Source organism: Octopus bimaculoides, chromosome 2 (genome assembly GCF_046866305.1).
Source record: "Octopus bimaculoides isolate indiv1 chromosome 2, ASM4686630v1, whole genome shotgun sequence".
NCBI classification, from domain to species: Eukaryota; Metazoa; Mollusca; class Cephalopoda; order Octopoda; family Octopodidae; genus Octopus; species Octopus bimaculoides.
In genome coordinates this window covers 148,783,723-148,796,431 of record NC_142929.1, presented here as the reverse complement: position 1 = coordinate 148,796,431, position 12,709 = coordinate 148,783,723, and the positions used below count along the sequence as shown (strand labels likewise).

General features: G+C 37.6%; 1 protein-coding gene across 2 annotated transcripts in view; it reads left to right on the top strand.

Annotated features, from left to right (window-relative positions):
• LOC106874939 (uncharacterized) overlaps window positions 1–12,709 on the top strand; it is a 231,779-nt gene that overhangs the window by 67,604 nt on the left and 151,466 nt on the right. For both annotated transcript variants that reach the window (XM_052965652.2, XM_014922851.3), the window contains exon 2: window positions 1,674–1,743. The gene's annotated coding sequence lies outside the window, so the exon portion shown is untranslated. The remainder of the gene's footprint in view (window positions 1–1,673; window positions 1,744–12,709) is intronic.

Genomic DNA, 12,709 nt, shown 5'->3' with positions numbered 1-12,709 from the left:
GTATGTGTATATATATATATGTATATATATGTATGTATATATATGCATACACACATATATATATATATATACATATACATATACATATACACACACACACACACACACATATATATATATATATATATATATATATATATATATATATATATGAATATATGATTTTGTGCGCATATAATCTTTGAAGGAACTCATTCCATTGTAAACATAATTGATATATACATATTTTGATGTGTAGTAACTACAGCATGTGATTAATTATTGCTTTGGGAGTATATTGGGAATTCAAAACCTTAGAATTAGCCATTGATTAATAACTAAAGAAAATATATTATGTGTACGTATGTATGTATATGTATATATGTATGTATGTATGTATGTATGTATGTATGTGTGTATGTATGTATGTATGCTTGTATGCATGTATGTTTACATGTGTGTATGTAAAATGATGTATGTAATATAATATTCGTATGCAATATATATATATATGTTCATGCATGTATAATATATATATATATATATATATATATATATATATATATATATATATATATATTGTATATCATACGGTCCGACGAGCTTTTACCAGCGGGCTAGTTCGATTTTATATATTTACTTTCGCTTTCTATTTCACATGGTATTTGATATTTTCAGCATAACATGTTTTCCTTCTTTGCCTTCCATTTTATATTATTTTAAATTGTATACCTGTTTTGATCGTTCTTCGTTTTTCAAGTTTATTCGGTGCACATCGGTTGTTAAGTCTGCTATGAAGATATACAATTATAATTTTCCCCCTGAATTCCTTCCCCAAACTAACCTATTTTAAATATATCTTCGTTTCTTTTGAAAGTCTGCGGTATGAAATGTGGTTTGCACCCCACCCTCTGCTCCGCCTTCCTACTAATCTCAGAGCAATAGGTGACCTTTCGTACATCATGAACAGATGTTCTTCGGCACTTGAAAACGTTTCTCGGAAATAAGATTATCGCACTCCACAGAATCGGAAACAAAAGCTTAATTGCTAATCATATGTATATCGACTTTCCTCAGCAGTCGCTTTAGACCTCTGTCTGTCGTCAGAATTTTCTTCAGACTCCGCCCCGTCCGCTTAGAAGACCGACAATTCTATGTTATCTCTACAAAATGTTTTCCCTTCTCCTCTGTCAACGAACTTTAAAACAATTACTCTCACCACCACAGCCACATCGGCACAATCTACTTTAATCATTCACCACCGACGCGACACGACCCTACACTTCTCATAAACCTTCACATTCCAAACTTTATATACAGCCAACCTCTAAAGTTTTCCTCACCTCTAGGCTGTTAGCTACTTCGATCAATGAAACTTTATCTGTACCCTACTCTTGACTCAACACTTTGAACACCACCACACCAACACCAATGTCACAACAGAAAGAAGAATAAGAAAAAAGTCAAAAGAAAACAAAATGCTACTACAACAACAGTATTATCGTATTTACACTAATTATTCTTGATTTAAAACATATTAAGATCTAAATTTTCAGTTTAAAGTATTTAGACAAAATATCCCTGTTAAACGTTTTTAGACAAAATATCCCTGTTAAAAGTTTTTAGACAAAATATTCTTGTTAGAATGTCTCCTGCCATACTTTGGTATTAATTTCTTAAACATTGTTTTGCAGGTGAGGGATATAGATCCAATTGAATAGATTCCCGTGGATACTTATTTCTTCGATTCCAAATAACCAAAAGGTAAGAACTCTTCTAATAGTAGCTGAATGAACAACAAAATCAAATATTGTAGGCTTTCGTTTTTATTGTTTATGTCGAAGTTGAAGATCTCCGTGTCTAATAGAAGGAAAGAATAATAGTATCTTCAATAACCCTAACCCTAACTTGAATGCTTGCAATAAGGTGGACTTCGTTAGAGTCACCTAGAAACTAGAAGGTGAATCAAATTGAACAATGGATTAAGTCTCCATGTTAGAATAAGGATAATCTTTCCAACAGCCTTTCATACGATTTTTAATTTTATTTAGTTATATATTCACTTTGATTAACCTAAGACTATGGTGGAATATAGTCAACTTGTTCCCCCAAACCGTTCTTCGTTAGATCAAACAGGCGAATGTCAGAAGGCTGTGATGCATGGTTAATGAAGGACCACTAATCAACCCAGCTTGTCGGTTGTTTGATTTGTCACCTGAGAGGTATGCATTCACACATTGTCATGGTGAATGTAGATCGTTCACAGATTTTTCTTCAGTCACTTCTTCCTAATGGCTTCTCAGACCTTTTTTTGAAGTTTAATCTTATCAATCGCTGCTCACGGTACAGCAACATTCTATAAAATAAATAAAATCACGTTCATGCTTACCACTGGCTCTCAAGCTTCTCATGCCTTGGAGAAAAAGTGTGACGTTATTTCATGGGCTGAGCTTTCGTTTCTGAATCGAAAAAAATGGCCATATTTCATCGCCTGTAACCAGATCGAAAAAGAAATCTTGTCTTGATAGGCTTCAAATGCGTTTAACAGATCAGAGTAGACTTCCAACTTGTCTTTCAAATCGGCGGCAAACTGCCTGGGTAATCACTTTGCACAAATTTTCTGATACACAAAATCTTCTGCAATCTTCCATGATGCAGTAACTACAATCTGGTTGCGTAACTTCACAGACTGTGTCCGCACAATCACTTCATCCATACCTAGTGACTCATATCAATGGTCGCAGTTGATAGAGACAATATAGAGGTTGGAAGACCATCACTTATTCCTTTTCAGGATTTTGTCATCGAACTGTTGTCATGATGAGTGATTCACTTACAGATTCAGTCGAATGTATCGTCTTTCGTATTTGTTTCATTGACATCTAACTGTCAAACTGTTATTTACAGGAAATAGATGTGGAGCAAACACCAACCTGTGTGTATGTGCATGCACTCCCAGCTTATGGAATGAACATCTTACAGCTTCGGTCATTTGTAGTATATTTTCTCTGTAAATTCCATGAAACGGGGAAGTCAATAATAAAAGAAAATCAACCCCTTTATAGCAAGGTTTTCAGGAGTGCCAGCACTTCTGTAACGCGGAGCATGCCTGTATTTGAAGGTTTCTGTACAGCTCGTTGTTGGCACTCCGTCGGTTACGACGTCGAGGGACCCAGTTGATCCGATCAATGGAACAGCCTGCTCATGAAATTAACGTTCAAGTGACTGAGCACTCCACAGACACGTGTACCCTTAACGTAGTTCTCGTGGATATTCAGCGTGACACAGTGTGACAAGGCTGACCCTTTGAATTACAGGCACAACAGAAACAGGAAGTAAGAGTGAGAGAAAGTTGTGATGAAAGAACACAGCAGGGTTCGCCACCATCCCCTGCCGGAGCCTCGTGGAGCTTTAGGTGTTTTCGCTCAATAAACACTCACAACGCCCGGTCTGGGAATCGAAACCGCGATCCTATGACCGCGAGTCCGCTGCCTTAACCACTGGGCTATTGCGCCTCCTCTGTACAGCTTATATAAAACAAATTCCACCCACTTACCCCCCACTGAGGCTATACTCGTGGACACTGGAATAAATACCGTGCGAGGGTACCGAACCAATAACCATGTAATTTCAAAGCGAAGTTCTTCATCACATAGCAATGTCTATGTGGTTTAGCAGAAGCACACATAGATACGACTTTAGCCAAATTAACTTTAACAAATATAAAATTTTCTGAAGAAATTTGTGAAGGTCAATCTTTGTAAATAGCAAAAAAAAAAAAAAATGCATTCACCGAGTTTTATAAATTATTTTGTTCTAAAGGTGAGGCGATATCAGTCGTTCCACGCATGGCGCTTTACCGGGGAACTTCGAATACCACTTTGTGAACGTTTCACAATATAAAATATAGCTCTGAAGGAAGTGACGTTGAGAGTAGCAATAGAATAATGTTTTATATTTTTCAGTTCCATCCTTTTTTTATATTCTTTACTCAGATCACGCACAAGATTGTTATTTTTTCTATCTGAAGTGGCTGAACATAGTTTAAATATTATTTGCAACAAAAGCATTTTTCAGAGATTTTTTTTTTTTCATTTCTGTTGTCACCTTAACAAAGATTTGTAAATCTACACAGAATATGTAGTCAACCCACAAAACGTGAAGTGCAAATTCAAATATAGCTGAAGTTAGTTCGTCTTTTGTGGGGAATGCTAATGAGCATAAACCTTGTCCATACATAAATATTTACGTGAATATATATATATATACAGTTTTTAATGTCTAAGTGAGTGTAACTAATGTTGTATAAAACCATTTCAGCAGGATATTTAAATTGCTATGGTTCTTATTTGACAGCTCAGTTTAAAGTTTGTATATTCTACATAAGGGTGCTTTACTTTCAAGATTTGAAATGTAAAACTGCATTCAAAAGCAAAGCCTTTATTCACTATGCTTTCACTAATGAATAGGCTTATGAATGTTAACACCTACATAATATGTGTGTGAGTGGGAGAGTCCACATCTGTCAAAGTCGACGATGTTTCTACTGCACATGTTTGCGCAGGCCTGAACAATTTTTTTTTCAGGAAGACCAGCAGTTACCCATACAATTCAAGTCTCACTCGGTGCAATTGATAGCCTGTTAAAAATGCAGCGGTATATTTTATAGGCTGCCAGCTTGGATTGATATAACATGTTACTTGCATATGCACACGCGCGCGCGCGCACATTCATACGCATAAATATACCCATACTAACACATAAGTATACAAGGAAACAATCATATAAATACACATGCATACATACATACATACATACATACATACATACACATAGGCGTGTCTGCGTAGCACTTCGGGCAAGTGTCTATTACTGTAGCCACGGGCTGATCAAATCCTTGTGAGTGAATTTGATAGACGGAAACTGAAAGAAACCCACCGTATACATATGTGCGTGTGTGTTTGTGTGTTTGTGTGTTTGTGTGTGTGTGTGTGTGTGTGTGTGTGTGTGTGTGTGTGTGTGTGTGTCTGTTTGTATGCCTGTCTGTCAATCTGTCTGTCTACATTTAACCCTATCACCGCTTGACAACTGGTGTTGGTGTGTTTACGTTCCCATAACTTAGGGGTTCGGCAAATGATACCGATAGAATAAGTACTATGCTTTAAAAAAAATATGTCCTGGAATCGATTTGCTCGACAAAAATCCTTCAAGGTGGTGTTCCAGCATGGCCGCAGTCAAATCTCTGAAACAAATAAAAGAATAAAAAAAAATATACATGCATGCATACACGCATACTCATACACATATATACATATACACATCCATATGCACATAAACACAATTACGTATAGAGCTACAAACAGTCAACCGTATGAAATTACAAGCGAAATTACACAACTTTCAGAAGAAATTTGCAGCTGTAGAAATATCTATACGCGTAATTACACAAACATAATCATGACACACACATACATACAAACACTCATACATGCTCGCATGTTTAAGAATATAACTAGTCAAAATCATACACTCACGGACACATACACACACACATACACACACACACACAGACGCACTCGCACACTTATACACGTACATTAAAAGTGTTATAACTATACCCTGCACCGAGCAACAGATATATTGAAAATTATGATCATAACCAATCAACAAAAGGCATTCACACAATAGCATATACAACTCAATTCAGGTAGGTGGGAATGCACTGAATGGCATGCAGTAAAATAGGTTTTAATGCATTGAAATTTGTATGATAGATGGAGACTGCAAACAAAAACCTAATGCTAAATAATTGCGAAGAAAAAGAAATATAATTTGAAGGATTATCGGAAATTGACGGAAAATTAATTTTCAAGCTTATGCATAAAAGAAATTCTAAAAAAAATGTTCTATACACAACAGTAATTATGCAAAAACATACATAGACACACACTTGCATTTTGTTGGCACTCCGTCGCTTACGACGACGAGGGCTCCAGTTGATTCGATCAACGGAACAGCCTGCTCGTGAAATTAACGTGCAATGACTGAGCACTCCACAGACACGTGTACCCTTAACGTAGTTCTCGGGGACATTCAGCGTGACACAGTGTAACAAGGCTGACCCTTTGAATTACAGGCACAACAGAAACAGGAAGTAAGATTGAGAGAAAGTTGTGGTGGAAGAGTACAGCAGGGTTCGCCACCATCCCCTGCCGGAGCCTCGTGGAACTTTAGGTGTTTTCGCTCAATAAACACTCACAACGCCCGGTCTGGGAATCGAAAGCGCGATCCTTTGACCGCGAGCCCGCTGTCCTAACCACTGGGCCATTGCGCCTCCACATTGCAATAGTACTAGTCAGGATTATGTATTGGTGAAATAAGCCTTTACTGAAATTTTCCGAAAAAATAACTTTGACTTTGAAGTACTCTCTCGAGGAGAGAATATTCTCTTGCGAACTAAGTAATATATAAAAAAACCCACCAGAAATGGTATTAAAAGCTGTTAACGAAATTGCAGAGTAGTATTAGAGCAGTGTAATGAACCCTCATTCTGGCAGCTTGCTGAGACCCCTTCGGTCATGACTGACCATTGGATTGCACCTAAAAAGTGCAGGCAGAAGTCCGGGCACAAGTCCTGGAAAGATTATTTGTGGAAGTCCAGCAGTCGCCCATGCATACCGGCCTCCCCTCTCCACGCCACCAGTGTTATCCAAGGGAAAGGCAAGGGGCCGATACAGATTGGCACCTGTGACGTCGCAACTCATTTCTACAGGTGAGTGAACTGGAGCAACGTGAAATAAAGTGTCTTGCTCAAGAAGACAACACGAAAGCCCGGTCCGGGATTCGAGTTCACAACCTCACGATCGTAAGCTGGACGCTCCAACTACTAAGCCATGTGCCTTCACTGGCAGATTAACGTATGTCTATATGCCCTGCATACTTCTGTAAAACAGTACATGAACGACATGCAGAAAGTGAACAAAACCGAAATAACAAAGAAAGAGAAAAATAACTGATTTACTGAAGATCATCAGCCTTGAGATGATGCTTATTCTTTTCTTCTCTAGGTACAAGGCCCGAAATTTCGGGGGAGGGGCCAGTTCATTAGATTCACCCCAGTACGCAACTGGTACTTAATTTGTCGACCCCGAAAGGATAAAAGGCAAAGTCGACCTTGGCGGAATTTTAATTCAGAACGTAAAGACAGACGAAATATGGCTAAGCGTTTCGCCCGGCGTGCTAACGTTTCTGCCAGCTCGCCGCCTTCGTGATGATGCTTATTGCGTGCAAACAAGCCAGTCATAATACGTCCCACCAACAAAAGGCGAAGAAGGTGATAGAAGTTATATTTGGAGACAGCAAAAAGAAGACGTTCACTTGCAAACTGATCACTCTGAAGCCGAAGCTAAAAGCTGCCAATGAGAACTTCGATATCAGAAAAGTATAACCGAGAGTAGAACAACAAACAAAAAATTTAACCGGAACCAGGCAGCAGTATACAGAGGCATAAGTGGAGAAGCAGTGAACATCACAGAAGTTCCTTCGCGGGAAGACATAGACTCCTGGAGGAAAACCTGCAGTGAAGGGAAGGAGTTTGACGAAGATGTTCTGTGGATGGAGGAAATTCTAAGAATCTCTTGTCCCTGCATTACACATATGACATACAACATTGGTGGTTATACCCTTGTAACTGTGATCCAGAAACTTCAGGATGGAAAAGCACCTGGAAGAGACTTGATTGTTGGATATTAGTACAAAAAGCTAACATTCTACCGACCATATCTTGTCAACCTGTAACAACATGCTCTCAAGAGGAACAGTAGCATACCACACTGGTTAGCTCTGACAGAGACAAAACTGATCCCCACCCACATGGCAAAAACTACCTGACAATTGCATGCCAGAACTTAATGTATAAGATATGTACAGCATGTGTAAACCTCTTCCTCTCGGGCCATTGTGAAAGCAATAACATCATCACAGCAAAACAAACAACTGGGAAGATGGGGATCTGGGGATGTGCTGAGCAACTGTAATGTCAAAGGTGAAGGAGCATAGAAAGAACCTAGTTTCAATGTGGCTAGACAAGAAGAAAGTCTTTGACTTTGTTCCCCACTCATGGATGCTAGAAGCCCTTCAAATTGCTAAAGTTCCAATAAGCATAGTCAGAGCTATAGCTGACCTGACTTCATCGAGGGCCACCATTTTGAAATTTAACACAAAGAGTGACTATATTATCACTGATTGAATACAGTATCGCAGAAGCATATTCCAAGGGAACAGTCTCTCTGTGATGTTGCTTATACTTTCTGTAAACCTGTTGTCACATGCATGTTAAGTCTGTAGGATATCTCACTGGTTCACAAAGAAACAGAAAAACCAGAATTACACTGTTTCTTTGTGAATGACTCGAAATTATATGCAAAGAATATGCACGAGATGAATAAGAGCTTGACCTGGTTTCATCATTCGCAAAGGATGTAGGGTTGGAGTTTAGTCAGGATAAATGTTGCTATACGGTTGTGAAAAGAGGGAAAACTGTAAACCAGACTAGCAACATCTTTATCAATGACTTAACCATTGCCCCTATATCTGATGAGGAAAGTTACAGCTATCTAGGGGTAGATGAAAATATATGTTAAAATGGCACCTGTAGAAAACACCAATCACTATAGAATGTCACCACCGGAGAAAGGAAACTTGGACCTTAGAACAGTAGCCCACAATGTACACATGCCAACATTTGGGCTGCTTGGTTAGTTGCTTGATGAGATCCGAACCATTGATGTGATACTAGCAAGCACACAATTTCTACATCAACAGTGACGTAGACTGTCTTTACCTAAAACGAAAACAAGGCGGTTGAGGTTTAATATCGATTCAAACTGCCTTTGATTGTCGTATCATATCCTTTCGGCAACATCTTTTAATCATCAAGTGTCGAAGTGCATCCTTTGACTAAATTTGCATACATGAGACTGATAATATCATGAGACTTGGAAAGCATCTCCTTACGCAGCCTCCTTTGTTTGATAACCTTAAATACATGCCCAAAGAAGTCACACGACTCTATCGCAGCATATAATCAGATGAAAAGATGAGCCTATATGAGCAGAAAACCATTCATAGGTATATTAGTAGAAAGCTCTTACATGATAGTATCATTGATCCTCAAAGCAGTTTATCATTGACCAACAACCGGATTATTACCTCCTACTTTGAAAGGTATGCGTTTGCAATCCAGGAGCAGGAAATATCAACCAAATATTTGATGCATAAAAGGAACAGAGATGCAAGAAAAGCGGTGAAATGTGACAATCGATGCAGACTTTGTGGAGTTAACACCGAAGATATCATCCACATCATAACTAGTTGTCCAAGAATGTCATCGCGGTATAATCTAGTGATGAGATATTATGCTGTAGCTAGGACACTGTATAAAGTGATCCGTTGAAAAGATAACTCCGAGGACAGAGAAATAAGAACCTACAATATGGTGGAATCCATAGCCACTCATAATAAAAAGGAGTATTGGTGGAATGTTCCACTGAAAACCTGAATAAAATGTAAACACAATAAACCTGGTATCATGATTTGGGATTGGGAAGAGAAACTGTGCAAAGTTGTGGAAATCAACTGCTCAATAGATGTTGACATAAAGCTGAAGATCTGTGAAAAAGAGAATACTTACGCTGAACTATTGAGAAATATGCAGTTGCTCTATTCAGATTACAAGTTCAAATTTATACTTGTAATTATTGGGGCATTGGGATATGTAACACACTGCTTAAGTATCAGTTTTGGGAAATTAAGCTTCTCAAAACGAGAAAGGAGAAAGATGATTCGAAGACTACGGATCCAAGCCATCACTGGAACTGTAAAAATCAGTAAAACTTTCCAGAAGTTTGTCATTTGGGTGTATATGAGCATGTCTAGATATACAAGCATATTCATGAGAAGACATATATATATATATAACAAAGCATACAAATCTGCACGTGCACATACATACATACATACATACATACATACATACATACATATCCTGTTGTTGATGTTGAAATTCCAATGAAGGAGCCTTGGTTCTAGGTTAGATACCGGCGCTTCATTGACAAGAAATCTTGAAATAAAACTGAATAAAGACATACATCCATACATCCATACATACATACATAAATACATGCATACATACATACATACATACTGATTTAGCCATACTTGTCGAAATAAATTTTACGTTATGGGATATGCGTTACGATAAGATTTTTCAAGATCGTATCACTTCTGTAATGCAAAGATTTTGTCACTTTCCATGAAGACACTCATTCTCACTTTCTTATATATCATATCAGGTTATCAAATGGTGTTACACGTGGCTGGTCACAATGCGCTTTGCATCGCTTTATCTTCCAAATGATGCCAACTCGCTAGTTAGGCGAGCAGACAAGCATTCCCACTCATCGGAAGGCTAGTCCATCGCTGAGTTACCCATTTAAAAGTTTAGTGGACTGGAGCACCATGAAATGGATTGTTTTGCTTAAGAACACAACGCGCCGCTCGGTCCGAGAATCGAACTCACGGTTTAATAATCGTGAGTGCAACACCTTAACCACTACGCCATGCGCATTCATATACATACATACATACATACATACATACATACATACATACATACATATATACACACATACATATCAATACGTATGCGTGTGTGTGTATATAATTATGTACGTATACATTTCTTTTATTTCTTTTATTTGTTTCAGTCATTTGACTGGGGCCATGCTGGGGCACCGCCTTTAGTCGAACAAATCGACACCAAGACATTCTTTGTAAGTCTTGTACTTATTCTATCGCTATCTTTTACCGAACCACTAAGTTAAAAAGATGTAAATACATCAACATCGGTTGTCAAGCGATGTTGGGGGGACAAACACAGACACACAAATACATGCATATATATATATATATATATATATATATATATGGGGTGGGGTTCTTTCAGTTTCCGTCTACCAAATCCATTCACGATGCTTTGGTCAGCCCGAGGCTATAGTAGAAGACACTTGCCCAAGATGCTACGCAGTGGGACTGAACCCGGAACCATGTGGTTGGGAAGCAAGCTTCTTACAATACAGCCACTCCTCCGCTTGTCTATGTATAAATACATGTACTCATAGCTCCTTGTGCTCCTTGTGGATTACTTGGGGAGGAACAACAGCTTCCAGAATGCTTTTGCATAATTATTAAGATTGATTAGCAGAAAGAAATATTTACTGCTACTCTCAATTTACGCATTAATATATGAATTTGACCCGAATGCTCAAAGCTGCCTGAGCTGAAAATACCAAAGGCCCAGATATTGTTGTTAAACTTAGTAAAGGCTTAAGTTATCCACTCTAGAAACAGTACAATTATTTACTTGGGCTCACAAACTTCTGTTCATTTCTCGCTTTGCAAGTTCCATTAGCAAAATTTAGTTAGACTCTGGGCTGTTTTATAAAACTCTTGACCAATCTACCCAACTTCTGGATCGAACACGAATCTATGTGATTGCGTAATGAATTTCTTATCGTTATGGCCATGTCTGTATGCGTGCATTTTTATGTGCATTTATATATGTATTTCTCTACTTATGTATTAATGTACATGCATGGATATAAATATATGTTTTTTTTTACTGTTCGGATTCTAAAGTACAACCCTCTCGCAGTTAAATACATTAATGAGAGTAGGCAGTGAGTCAGATGGGCGTGTTTTGCTTTATTAAGCAGCTACGCAAATATTGATGGATTATAGTTACTGTTCGATTGGTTGTTAAATGAACAGAATGAGTCACCCAGCGAATTTCATTTGATCATTGTGATTTGTTCATAGTTTTTCTGACGTCATAAACGACAACCATCCCTCGTTGTATTTTTACCGAAGATTATGTCTGGGATTTATTGACAATAATGGCATAAATAACAATATCAACTCAATGAAATGTTGGATAAAACAGACAACGATTTTTTTTTATCGCTCGATAGATGCAATCAGTTCTAATCGATTCGACCTATGACTCAATTTCAACCAATTTGCAGCTACCAAAATAAGTTATAGTTTAGTGTGTGTTTTAAACAGTAAGCCCCAGTATAGTACTTGTCATATCGAGTATTAACATACCTTTAGACTTAACTATTATGCATCTCCTTCAGTTTAGGACTTTGAATCTATGATTTTTACAAGTATGTCATTAGTGATGTCTCGAAGCGGGAACTTCGATTTCGACGCAACATCAGTGGTTATATGTATTAATTTGAGAACGTTCTTATTTCTTTGCATTTTTATGTTGCATGGCTTAACTTATCTTAGTATTGGTTTTTAATGTTATTATCGTTAATATTACTAGTTTATTTTTTTCTTCCTTCGTATTCTTAATATTGTTGCTGTTGTTGTTCTATAATGTTATTGAGAAAAATAAAATAATGGTGTGATAATACCTAGTTTTGGCTGGTATTCCAAGGCGGGATCATACAAAATCAACTAATTAATAAACCTACGATCAGATAATAATTTACAGTGACCTCGAGAATAACAGACAATACTTACCAGTTAAAAGAATTGTGAACTTATATTTATACATTTATTGCTAGTTTAGGTGAGGCGGGAACTTATCTATCTTGAAGCGGAAGACTCATATATATGTGTGCGTGTGTGTGTCTATATGAATTATATATATATATATATA